Below are 13,103 nucleotides of genomic sequence, written 5' to 3' on the forward strand. Positions count from 1 at the left end.
CGACCGCATGTTGCAGGTCCTGTATGGGCCTTTCTGGATACAGAAAATGTTCAACTGCTGCCCTGGCCAGCACATTCTCCAGATGTCTCACCAATGGAAAACGTCTGGGCAATGGTGGCCGAGCAACTGCCTCGTCACAATACGTCAGTCACTACTCTTGATGAACTGTGGTATCGTGTTGAAGCTGCATGGGCAGCTGTACCTGTACACGCCATCCAAGCTCTGTTTGACTCGATGCCCAGGCGTATCAAGGCCGTTATAACGGCCAGAGGTGGTTGTTCACCCAAATTGCGTGAATATGTAATCACATGTCAGTTCTAGTATAATATATTTGTCCAATGAATACCCGTTTATCATCCGCATTTCTTCTTGGTGTATCAATTTTAATGGCCAGTAGTGTACATTACCTATTCCGAAAAATTTGATAAGGAAATTAATATTGGAATAGGTCGACAGCTATTAATATGTCGGCACGCCGTAGCTGCTTCCTCCCAGATAAGCGCTGCGGAACTGCAGTTCTGCCCGCGGGTTATTTTCAAATTTTGTAATCCGAAGCGGTTGTCACAGCCCCGCACGACCTGCGTGTCATGACGTAAAATGCGAGCTTATCTGGCGTGAGATATCGCGGTCACGCCGGCCCGCGGCTTTATCAGTCCATCTGACGAGTCGCCAGCGGCCGCTCACGACAGCTGTACACCTGTACACCTCTGCAGCAACTCTTACAGGTGCGTCCCGCCTTCTCTACACCGTACCTTTGTTACTTAATTTCGTCGCAAGCTTCGCGTACCCCTCACTTAGCCATATCGAACCCTTACAATCTCTATTTTCGAAGAGCACATCTGGAGGTACAGACGATACAGGACCTACATGTACTCCTTAATCCAGCTTACAGTGTGTTGCGGAGGGTACACTTCGCAACATCATTGTTTCTCCCGAATTTGCCGCGCTGTCTGGGAATATCGACTGTCTGTCAGCTGCTGTATGAGCTGCAGTTGTCTGATTATTCCCGTGGTGGTCATTTCGCGAGATGTATGTGAGAGGAAATACGAGGCTAAGTCAATTATTATCCGCAATTTTGTTATATTTTTGTAGTAATGTCGTTTTACGTTGATGACGCATGGTTTATTTATTTGTTGTTATACTTTTGCAATTTTCAAGCTGCTAGGTTAATTTCGTTATCGCTGCCGTGCTGTTAATCATGGCTGCTCCACTGTCTATTTGCATCAAAGAAGAGCAACGTTCAGTGGTCCGTGTTTTGTAGTCGGAAGGCGTATCAGGGGCCGAAATTCATCGAAGACTTTCGGTACAGTACGGGAACAGTGCTCTGCTACAACGGAGTGTCTACGAATGGATTGAGAAATTCCGAAATGGTCGTACAAGTGTTATGCACGATGAAGGACTGCTTACCTCCACAAATGAAGAAACCATTGAGCGTTCTCGTGAAATGATTCTCTCAGACAGACTATTGACTATTGACGAAGTGGCACATCGTCTGAAAATTAGTCACGGTTCTGCCTACGAAATCATCCACAACAGACTTGGGTTTCATAAAGTTTGTGCAAGATGGGTCCCAAAACAACTCACACAGTTGCATAAACAAACGCGCTTGGACATCTGCAAAAAACATTTGGATCGCTATGGTAACAAAGGGGACAACTTCTTAGACAGGATCATTACTGGTGACGAAACATGGATCCATCACTACGAGCCGGAGAGTAAACGGCAGAGTATGGAATGGAAACACCCAAATTCGCCGTGCAATAAAAAGTTCAAGACCCAACTGTCCGCAGGGAAACTGATGCTTACGGTTTTCTGGGACGCACAACGTCCAGTACTGGAACATTATGGGGGAAGGATCTCAACAATAAACAGTGTACGTTATAGTGAGATGCTTACTGCCTGGCTAAAGCCTGGAATTCGAAGTAAACGCCGACGATTGCTGTCAAAAGGTGTTGTGCTGTTGCACAAAATTACCCGTCCACATACTGCTGAAACGCTCCAGAAACTCAAATTTGAAGTACTGGGTCGTCCTCCATATAGTCCCGATCTTGCCCCTTCTATCATTTGTTTGGTCCACTTCAACAGTCATTAAGGGGCCGTCGATTTGCCTCGGACGAAACAGTGAAAGAAGCGGTGCATTCCTGGCTCGCAGCTCAACCGAGAACCTTCTTTTATGAGGGCATCAGGAAGCTTGTACAGCGATGGACCAAATGCGTTGAAACGCAAGGAGACTATGTCGAAAAATAAGCCGGCCGCGGTGGTCTCGCGGTTCTAGGCGCTCAGTCCGGAACCGTGCGACTGCTACGGTCGCAGGTTCGAATCCTGCCTCGGGCGTGGATGTGTGTGATGTCATTAGGTTAGTTAGGTTTAAGTAGTTCTAAGTTCTAGGGGACTGATGACCTACGATGTTAAGTCCCATAGTGCTCAGAACCATTTTTTTCGAAAAATAATGTTCTTATAAGTTTCCTATTTCATTACAATAAAAATTTTTAACTACTTTGCCCATAATAATTGACTTACCCTCGTATTACGTAGCTTGTCTCTTCTTGGAACTTGCTCTCTCGTAATTTTGGTGGTAAGCATCCCCGTGCTGGGCAATGCCTCCACCAGAGTTTGATTAGCGCTCTACTAAACCGGCAGCTATGACAGGCACATCTTTTCCTTGGACGTTCTCTGTTTATTTCATTAATAGGTACTGATGAGCAGTACAGAGATTCGAATGAGGGGTTTCTAAGCGACTGTATTCGTGAGTTATGTGCTACTGATACCCATTGCTAATATCGTAATGGCATGCTATCGCTTTCTTTTTGCTTGTTGTGGAGGTTATCTTGCATTTATCTACAGTTAAAGAGAACTGCCGCTGATTAGACAAAGCGAAAATTTTGTACAAGTTTTCCTGTATTCGCTTGCTATGGTCCAACGGTGATATTCACTGATAGACAACTGTATCATCAGAGGATACTCGCTCGTTGTATATTACACTACTCGTACATATTCAACGTGATCTCTCAAATTTTTGTTTTTGCATCTTTCGTTTCCTTCTGGGCGAAACACAGTGGAATACTTGTTACTTAAATCCCATTGAGATGGTGGACAGCGATTCCCAATCGGGAAAAGATTACAAGTGAACTCGCGAAATTCGTGGTCTAAGGTCGTGAAAGTTATTACGATTGTTATCAGGGATTAAGTTCAGAGCCGACGTATTCAACTAAACAAAACAAATTTGAAAAAAGATCAAATGCTTTGTGAAGTGAACCGTGCAAAAATAAGAAATAAAATAGTTTAGAGAAACATGTAACACGCCTTTGAATGACGGTTGAAATTACGAACAGCAGGTGAAGTTTTGATAGAAAATTTAAAGTTCAACGTTTAAAGTGGAATAGAGGCATAGATAATAAAAATATGTCAAGACCACATGGCAGCAAAATGTACGGTCTACACAGGATGTTAGGAAATTCCCGTTACAAACTTGTACGACTTGAAGTCAGTACATTTTGAAGAGAAACACATGTCCGAAACGTTCCGTTCCCGTGCTACGGCCGGTTAAAAACATGTTTGCTAGGTAGGTATGCAATGGGTAGTCATGGTAGGGGCCCGGGCGTGGACAGGGAGGGTGTTTACATCGGATCGACTGATTTCGTTTGACGTCTCTCCTACCTCTCTGACCTGGTTCATTCACGAGTCTGTGAGTGTTAGGGCAACGTGGTTGAGTGTACGTTTGCAGAATACATCGACATGATCCTTCTGAATGGCGAAGATCACCGTAATGGAAGAGATGCTCGTCGCCTTTGTCAAGGTCGTTCTCCACAACGTCCGACTCAATCGCAATATCTTTCCGCCACAATTACGGAACGGCTCCGAGAAGGGTGCCTTCAGCGTCACCGGGCGTGACTGTGGTGCTACAAAAGAGACGACGCACACGCGAATTGGAAGAGGCCGTTCTGCATCGCGTTGAATAGAACACGTCAGCGAGTATACGAGTAATTCCTTCGGCTGTTGATGAGTGGAACTGTAAAACAAGTAATGTTCTGAGTCATGCGTAATCAGTTACTCGTAAAAGTGGTCGCGCAACCAACTCGTTTTCAAATGGTTGTAACACGGAAACGGTATGTTTCCGGACTTGGGTTCCAAATCAAAATATTATGTACCCTCTTCCGTATACAAGTCCTAGAACTTTGAAACGGGAATTTCCGAACACCCTGTATAGCCCACTAGACAAATATCCTCCACTGCTGTTTAAAATTCTAAGATGTTAAGTTAAACATTGATCGCCCCGTCATTTTCTATATGTGATTTTGAGCATAATTTAAAACAGTGTCAAATGTTTGTCTAATCTATTTTACTTCTTGCTTTTAGACAAATCACGTCATAAAATACTAGATCGCTTTTTTCAGTAAGGAAAGAATGATAAGATAAACTTTTTCATATCTCGCTTCTCTTCCTGGTGTCCACTGCTCCCGATATGTCCTAAATTTAGTAGCTGGTTCGAAAAAAACCATTTTAAAAATAAAATATCACAAGAATAAAACTTTTTCCGCGTAAAGTAGCTAGGCCTTGAAGAGACAAACTTTTTCATGCATCATCTGCGTTCCTAGTTTCTTCTGTTTTCCAAAATATCGTTAATTTATTGCTTGATTCTAAGGAAGCAATTTTGATCCCTAAATATCAATCTCATGTAACTTTCACGCTAAAAATAGCTAGACGTTAAAGAGATGAACTTTCTGACACTTCATTTACACAGGCAGTAGCCGTTTTTCGTGAAATATTTAAGTCTTCTGTCAACTCACTAGCTGTTTTGTTAATTACTCGTTACTTTCAAGCAATTAAATATCTAGACCTCACGTGGGTCAATTTGACCATTTCCTACCCTTGTATTGTATTGTATTGTATTGTATTGTATGTTAACCGGGAACCTACAAACGACGAAGAGGCTCCGTCCCCACCGCAGCCGCAGTGGTCTACAACCCCACGACGACTACCGCAGTCCACTTCATCCCTGCGCCATCCCACACCGAACCCAGGGTTATTGTGCGGTCCCCCCCCAGGGAACGTCTCACACCAGACGAGTTCAAATGGTTCAAATAGCTCTGAGCACTATGGGTCTTAACATCTGAGGTCATCAGTCCCCTAGAACTTAGAACTACTTAAACCTAACTAACCTAAGGACATCACACACATCCATGCCCGAGGCAGGATTTGAACCTGCGACCGTTGCGGTCGCGCGGCTCCAGACTGATGCGCCTAGAACCGCTCGGTCTCAACGGCCGGCACCAGACGAGTGTAACCCCTATGTTTGCGTGATAGGGTAATGGTTGTGTACGCATTCGTGGAGAACTTGTTTGCACAGCAATGGCCGACGTAGTGTAGCTGAGGCGGAATATGGGGAACGAGCCTGCATTCGCCGAGGTAGATGGAAAACCGCCTAAAACCATCCACAGACTGGCCGGTTCACCGGACCTCGACGCAAGTCGCCGGGCGGATTCGTGCCGGGGACCGGGCGCTCCTTCCCACTCCGGGAAGCCGTGCGTTAGACCGCTCGGCTAACCGGGCGGTATTTCCTACCCTTAGTCTGACTATGAAAAATGACACAAAAATCTGTTGTGTAACGTCTAGACAGTCTTCGTTTTCGCTCCGTTCAAAGATTTGACCAAAGTTGTGGTGTCTACGAAGCCTGCATACTAGGTTCGCTAGACAAACAACCAAGCAAGCAAATCGTATTAATGAGTTTTATTACACGAAGAAAATTATAACACTTAACTTTGTCGATTACACATATGTGTCGCAAGCTAAGGGCGGCATACAAAATAAGCAGTCTTCTTCAGTGTCAACTATCCTAAGTCTGTGCTACGTAGAGAGTACAGGCGGAGTGATCTAGCATTGACGCTTCTATCCAAGTCAGTAGTCTTGAAGCCACTACTGGACTGGATAATCTTGAAGCTGCGGTAGAACCGGGACGTCGCCAGTCGGTCGAGCGCTGATGTCCTCTTCACATAGGAGCCGCCGCTGGCGCGTTGTCGTCCTGGAGGGAGGACCGATTAGTGTGCGATCCGCCGACTTCTTCTCAAGGTCTTATCTTCTCTTTCGTTCCCGACTGGTGTGCTGGCGCTTGACTTTACGCCGTAACGAAAGTGAATAAGGAAGATGAAAGAGACCAAAAGATTGACAATAACATAAACAATGTTTCCGAAACTGCATCCATTATTTGGACATTTTTCGTTGCATCAGATTTCTTTCAGCACAGTCAAATCGTACGAATTGCCCCCTTGTAGTGATATTTCGTGCCAGTTTCTTAGTGACAGTCATCAGTGAGCAAGGTACGCTATACTGGTCCATCTTATCGCCACATTAACTTTTCCGACCAACTCGATAGTTACTTACGTTAATCACAGGCTTCGCTCCAGATATTCGTACAGAGGAGAGTGCAACTGTTTGTTCCCATCCATCTACAATCCGTTGCCTTCTCCCCCCTACGCTGACAGATTTGATGGTGCACTTTCGCTGGGAGCATGTCTTAAATTTACAAAAAGCTAACCACTACACAAGTCTCAAACATGCTGGCCGTTACATTTGTGTTTTTTCAGTTTTACAAAGGCCTGTCACTGCCAAATCGCGGCTGACAACTAAATCCAAACGGCGTATATTTCTAGCCAAAACTAGAATCTATGGCATCCGAACCGTTGTTTACCCAGCGTCGATCAAAGGAACCTAACTTTAAGAACGACTTGTCGCATACTGCGTAAACTGAGGAACCTATGATGATGCTTAGTATGCGCCAAGTTGTTTGTATGAATGCTGAATTGTACCTGCCACACAAAGCGATATCTGTACACGAGTATCCGGTCGTTCCAGTCAGAGATAACTCGTTTGACGTTACGTGCTCTTTGGAAGAATGTAAGATATCGGGAGACAGGCTAAGTGATGATTGTTATCGCGATATCGACTGACTTGGTGCGTCTAATGCTAAACCTACAGTAGGCTCTGACTCTTCTCTTAGGTCATTTTGCGTAATTTTCGAGAACGGTAGTCGGACAGAGTAACATAATTAGAAAATTACATCTTTGACGTCACTCTACTGTTGCTTTCTGGAACTCATTTTACGCTACGTATCAGAAACTTTCTGGAAAATGAAAATATCTATAGGAAGCGACACGGATTCCCTAAAACTGAGATTTTGTGAATTTTATCTCGCTCTCTTTGTCCACAAAGGTCCAGAGCGCCCAAGATGAAGCCGCGTTTCTTGACTTCCGAAAAGCATTTGATATCCTGTTAGATCGGGGCTCAAACCTTGGACTTCGTCTTCCGCGGGCAAGTGCGCTACTAACCGAGCTATCGAAGAATGACCCTGGATCCCTCCTCACAGCTTTAATTCCGCCATTAACTCGACTCCTATCTTCCAATCTTCCAAACCTTACTGAAGTTCTCGTGCGTACCTCGCTGGACTATTGCCTTCTGTGTCTGTGTATCGATCTGCATCTCTTATTTTAATACGTAACCACTGTTGTAGTAACACAAGCGAGAACGTTCCATGTTAGTCAATTCTTTCAAAATAACATTCGTTCGGAGTGGCATACGTAACTAAACACAGTAACGCGAAACATATATTGCACAGACTGTTGCTCTTCGCGGCTTGATCCGACATTGTAAGATTTACAGTACCCTATAGGCCTACTGACACTGCACCACGCAAGTAACGAGCAGCCATTTGTGGCTCGCCATCACATTTTCTGTATCTTAAATTTCTTTGTGACTAATGCCCTTTTGGCATATTTCTTATTTTATAAATGACGTATAAGTACTGCCAGTCTTTCGCGACGATTCCGTACTTATATTCTATCATACGATTTTAGTCATAATTCTGTGACCATGTTATAGAATACAGACCATTCTTTGATTTAAATTCTGAGGAAGACACTCCTAGCAGTGTCGAAACCAGGTTAATTTGTTAAAAATAGTGACCGAGGGCTGATTTCCTTTCAATTATATCTTTGGATTAATTTCAATCACTTACTGTGTGTGTGTGTGAGTGGGGGGGGGGGGGGGGGGAGTCTAGAGTTTAGAACACGAGATGGATAACTTGTTTCCGTAAACAGTTTCGCTTCCTCCCCACTACTGGCCTGCTACAATCGACGTGTGTAAAATTCTAAAACGGTCATTTATTCAAATTTACAATACCAGTACACGAAATCTGCTACAACAGTTTTTCTGTCTTTCCATGCCCGTCATTTTCAGATATTACAGTCGGTTCTACATCTACCGATTGTCTTTCAATAACAAAAATGATAGTATAAAAATAGTAAAATACAGTATTACGATGTAGTGGTGACACCACAATAATTTGTGTATTCTAACTCTCTAAATAGCACCGTCTAGGTCACGACTTTTTTGCTATATTTTCGATGACTGATTACAGGTAGTGTAGACCATCTTCAGATGCAGAAACTCGTCGCAGCGACTGTTGTGGGTCGTCAAGTTCACAGCCGCATACTAATTCCCATCATGCCCCGCGGCCAAACGAGCAGTTTGAACGTCCAAACGCAAACCGTTCAGAAGATTTTATTTCATGTAGTTCAGTAATTGTCACCCTGCATATTTCACACCAATTTTGAATTATAATTTGCTTTCTTAACCTCCGTTTAATTAAATGTAAATTTTACCAAGAAATATATCTGATATCTACAACGTTTCTACGTAGGCACATAGCTTGTGTGTCCTGCCGTGTTGTGCTGTCTACCCACTGCAGGTTCGTGTCTGAAATTACTGAACTCTTGTTCCATGTTTCATATCTTGTACATCACGCCAGTGACCTTGAAACGAACGACATCCTTTTCGTATCTGACTCGTTAACTCTACGAAGGGCGTTGAATAAATATTTCAACACATTTTTGTTTTACTGATAGCAGACTGGTTTTATTTAGGATACCAATAAATCATATTAATCCCACACTTTTGTCTACAAAATCTAATTTTTCAACATAACCTCCGTTCAGTGCGACCGCCTTACACCACCTCAGTTTGAGGTCCTCTAAGCTCGCGTACTACCACTCTACTGTTCCACGTCGGAGCCAACGTCTTGCTGCATCAATACTTCCTCACCATCCACGTACCGCTTCCCGCGGAATTACATTAGATTAGATTAGATTTAGTTTTCGTTCCATAGATTCAAAAATGGGACGAGTCTCGTGGGTGTAGAACAAGTAAGAAAGTATAACATAAAAAACATAAAACATTTGAATGTAATACTTACTAACCTGATCATTTGTCAGGAGACTGTCAAAAAAGGTGATTACATTACAGTACATTGGAACTGCTAATATTTGTAGAATTAATACACTGTCAGAATGAGACATAGTTACCCACATTTAACAAATTTATTATACACAAAATAACTAATCTTGACTGTTGTGACCAAGTGCTGTCAAAACTGAAATCTAGCAGACATTTTTACTTAAGCTGGCCTAACAGTCTCTGCTAACATACTCATCTAGAGAGTAGAAGGAGTGCCTATCGCAAAATCTTTCAAGCTCTGCTTAAACTGTGCTTTATCTGAAACCAAGTTTTTAATGGTTGCTGGCATTTTATTCAAAATGTTTGTTCCTGAATATTGGACCCCTTTTTGGACCAAGGTAAGTGGTTTTAGGTCTTTATGCAGAATGTTCTTATTCCTAGTATTGATACTAAGTATTGAGCTATTGGTTGGAAAGAGAAACATATTATTTGCAACATATTTCATTGAAGCATAAATATACTGAGAAGCAGTGGTTAGAACACAAGGTTCCTTGAACAGGTTTTTACATGATGTTCTTGAATACACCACAAATAAGTCTCATTACACGCTGGAAGCTTTCACACGGTTTGACGAGTTATCCCAGAATATGATCCCATATTACACAATAGAATGAAAGTAAGCAAAGTATGCAAGTTTTTTTATATTTTAATCTCCTACATCTGACATCATTCTCACTGCAAATACAGATTTGTTTAGGCGCTTAAGCAATTCTGTGGTGTGCCCTTCCCAACTGAGTTTATTATTGAGTTGTAATCCCAGAAATTTAACACTATCAAACTCTTCGAGCTGCATATCTTCATATGTTATACACGTCTGGAAAGAAATCTCTTACAGGTTCTTAACTGCTTATAGTGGGTATTTTCAGTTTAATGACAGTGAATTAACTTTAAACCATTTACTAATGTCAGTGAAAATTTGATTAGCAGCCGTTTCTAAATCTGTACTTTACTTGCTCTAACTGCAATGTTTGTATCATCTGCAAACAAAACAAACTATATATATCAGACGAGAGGTAATTAATGTACACAAGAAAAATCAACAGTCACAAGACGGAACCTTACGAAACGCCACACGTAATTAATTCCCAATCAGATGAAGACTGACTGCTTACTACACAAGTATTTCGCAACAACTCCCTTTGTTTGCTGCTAGTTAGGTAAGACTCTAACCATTTTGCAGCATTGCCGGTGACACCGTAATATTCTAATTTACTCAAGAGAACGCCGTTATTCACGCAGTCAAAGGCATTTGACAGGTCATAGAAAATGCCAGTAGCCTCTAATTTATTATCTAATGAATTAAGTACATTCTCACTGTAAGCGTAAATAGCCACTATATCAGAACCCTTAAGGAACCCAAACTGCGACTTAGACAATATATTGCCGGCCGCGGTGGTCTCGCGGTTCTAGGCGCCCAGTCCGGAACCGCGCGACTGCTACGGTCGCAGGTTCGAATCCTGCCTCGGGCATGGATGTGTGTGATGTCCTTAGGTTAGTTAGGTTTAAGTAGTTCTAAGTTCTAGGAGACTGATGACCATAGATGTTAAGTCCCATAGTGCTCAGAGCCATTTTTTTAGACAATATATTATTTGCAGTTAGATGCGTAAGGAGACCCTTGAACACAACATTTTCAAATATTTAAAAAAAAAGCGGCAAAACTGAAATTGGTCGATAGTTTGATGGTATTCTGTATCACCCCTCTTGTAAAGAGGCTTAATTGCAGCATATTTTAAACAGTCTGGAAATGTCCCGCTGATAAGAGGCTGAATACACAAATAGCTTAAGACAGAACTCAACTCGCATGAGCATTCTTTGATTAACTTTATTGATATGTTATCATACGCACTAGAATACTTGGCTTTTAAAGGTTTTATAATGGATGCTACTTCTTTGAGAGACGTGAGTGTCATTCCCATTTTACTGAAGTTATTTGAAAAGACTTGTCTCAGATAGTCTATTACACCGTTTAGTGAAACTGATAATCTCAAGTTGTCAGTAACAGACACAAAGTACTTGTTTAATAGGTTTGCAACACAACATGCACTTGTTACCAATGTCTCATTTATTTTTACAGCTATTTGTTCCTCTTCCTTTTCTGCCTCACCTGTCTCTGTCTTCACTATATCCCATTTAATTTTTATTTTCTTGCCGATGTAATTATCTTTTTCTCATAATAAAGCTGCTTACATTTCTGGATTACTTGCTTCAATATTTTGCAGTATTCTTTGTAATGCATTACAACGCTAACGTCAGAGCTATTCCTAGATAGTAGATACAGTCTCCTTTTTTCCCCAGATGATATCTTTATTCCTTGTGTAATACATAGTTTATTTTTATACTTCCGTTTGATTTGAGTTACCTTTAGCGACAAACAATTTTCAAAACATGAAGTAACTTTATTAATGAATCCTTTATATTTTCCATCTGAGTCAGAAGTACTGTAAACATCTGTAGAGTTCATGTCTTTGAGCAATCTCCTAAAATTCTCAATTTTTTATTGATTTATTACCCTCTGGCATTCAGTTTTAATAGATTTTTATCCTGACAAGTTTCAACATTCAACACAAGATACTGCATGTCATAACCAGATTTACTATTGGTTATGTGATATGACTTTTATTCCTAAAGTTATCTGTAAAGATATGATCAAGAGCAGTCTCAGAACACTTACATACTCAAGTTGCATACTTCACAGTAGGAATTAAATAGAATGACAGTGCTACTGATTTCAATAATTTTCACTGATGGTGCTTTTCAATAAATCCGCATTAAAATTACTTGTTTGTTACTGTGAGATGGGACAACAGACCTTCCAAATTTTTTACGAAGATGTTAAAGTTTGCTGTAAATGCTCTGAATATACTAACTATTATAAAGGACCTATTATGGAATACTACTTCTGTTGCACAAGCTTCTAAGTGATGCAAAATTCATTACTATCATGTTCTTTAAATTAAAACAGTTTCTGACAAATGTGGCAACTCCTCCTTTCTCCATATTTTCTGTACAGAAGTAAGAAGCTAACCGGAATCCTGTAACATTTAACATATGTATACTAGTGGTTACATGATGTTCAGAGAGGCAGATTATATCAGTTGGTTTGCTCAACTGTAAATTCAACACAAGTAAGCAACTCATTACGCTCACCCCTTAGTCCTTGGATATTCTGACGCAAAAAATTAACTGATTTTGTGCACTGGATGAATTGCAACTGTATTAACCTAATTTTTCTGTTAAGTTTCGAATATCTTCAGTTTCAATCAGGAACTGTTTGCATGAACTGTGTACATTAAAATTTGCTTTCTGGCTGCCTGTTTTATCATTGTGAATTTCATTTTCAGCCTGTCTTTGAACGTCTTTAGATTCTGCCCTCCCTACCCTAAGAAACTGCTGTTCTGTCACTTAGAACCACCGGTACTTTACCACTAGTGATATAGCCCCCCCCCCCCCCCCCCTTACGTTATTTGCTATTAGCCCAGACAGTTTTTCTTACCTTTCCTGTTGAGGTGAAGGCCATGTCTAGTATAGTCCCATCTGCTGATAGAGTCAACAGGAACCACACCGATACGAGACACAAGACCTGATCCAAGCAGCCATTCCACCTCTAAATTAACTCTGATACCAGAAGAGTTTAAATGAGGCCGGTCATGGCGTCTCAGAACAGATACAAACCCAACACCAGTATGTCTCGTTGCTGAAGCTATCTGTACCAGGTCACCCTCAGTTGAATAATCAGGGTCCCTGTCTATACTGTTCCCCGCCCCACCCACTGTTACCACGGTGTCTTCCTTTGTGAAGTCTTTGCAAATTGAACCTAC

The 13,103-nt window shown here is 41.6% G+C and overlaps 1 protein-coding gene across 1 annotated transcript in view; it reads left to right on the top strand.

The window, feature by feature from the left end:
- The first annotated feature begins 668 nt into the window (after nt 1-668).
- The window catches only part of LOC126175118 (uncharacterized), a 141,064-nt gene continuing 128,629 nt past the window's right edge, over nt 669-13,103 (top strand). The window contains exon 1 of the mRNA XM_049921672.1: nt 669-725. The gene's annotated coding sequence lies outside the window, so the exon portion shown is untranslated. The remainder of the gene's footprint in view (nt 726-13,103) is intronic.

The sequence above is a fragment of the Schistocerca cancellata genome, chromosome 3 (genome assembly GCF_023864275.1).
Source record: "Schistocerca cancellata isolate TAMUIC-IGC-003103 chromosome 3, iqSchCanc2.1, whole genome shotgun sequence".
Lineage (NCBI taxonomy): Eukaryota > Metazoa > Arthropoda > Insecta > Orthoptera > Acrididae > Schistocerca > Schistocerca cancellata.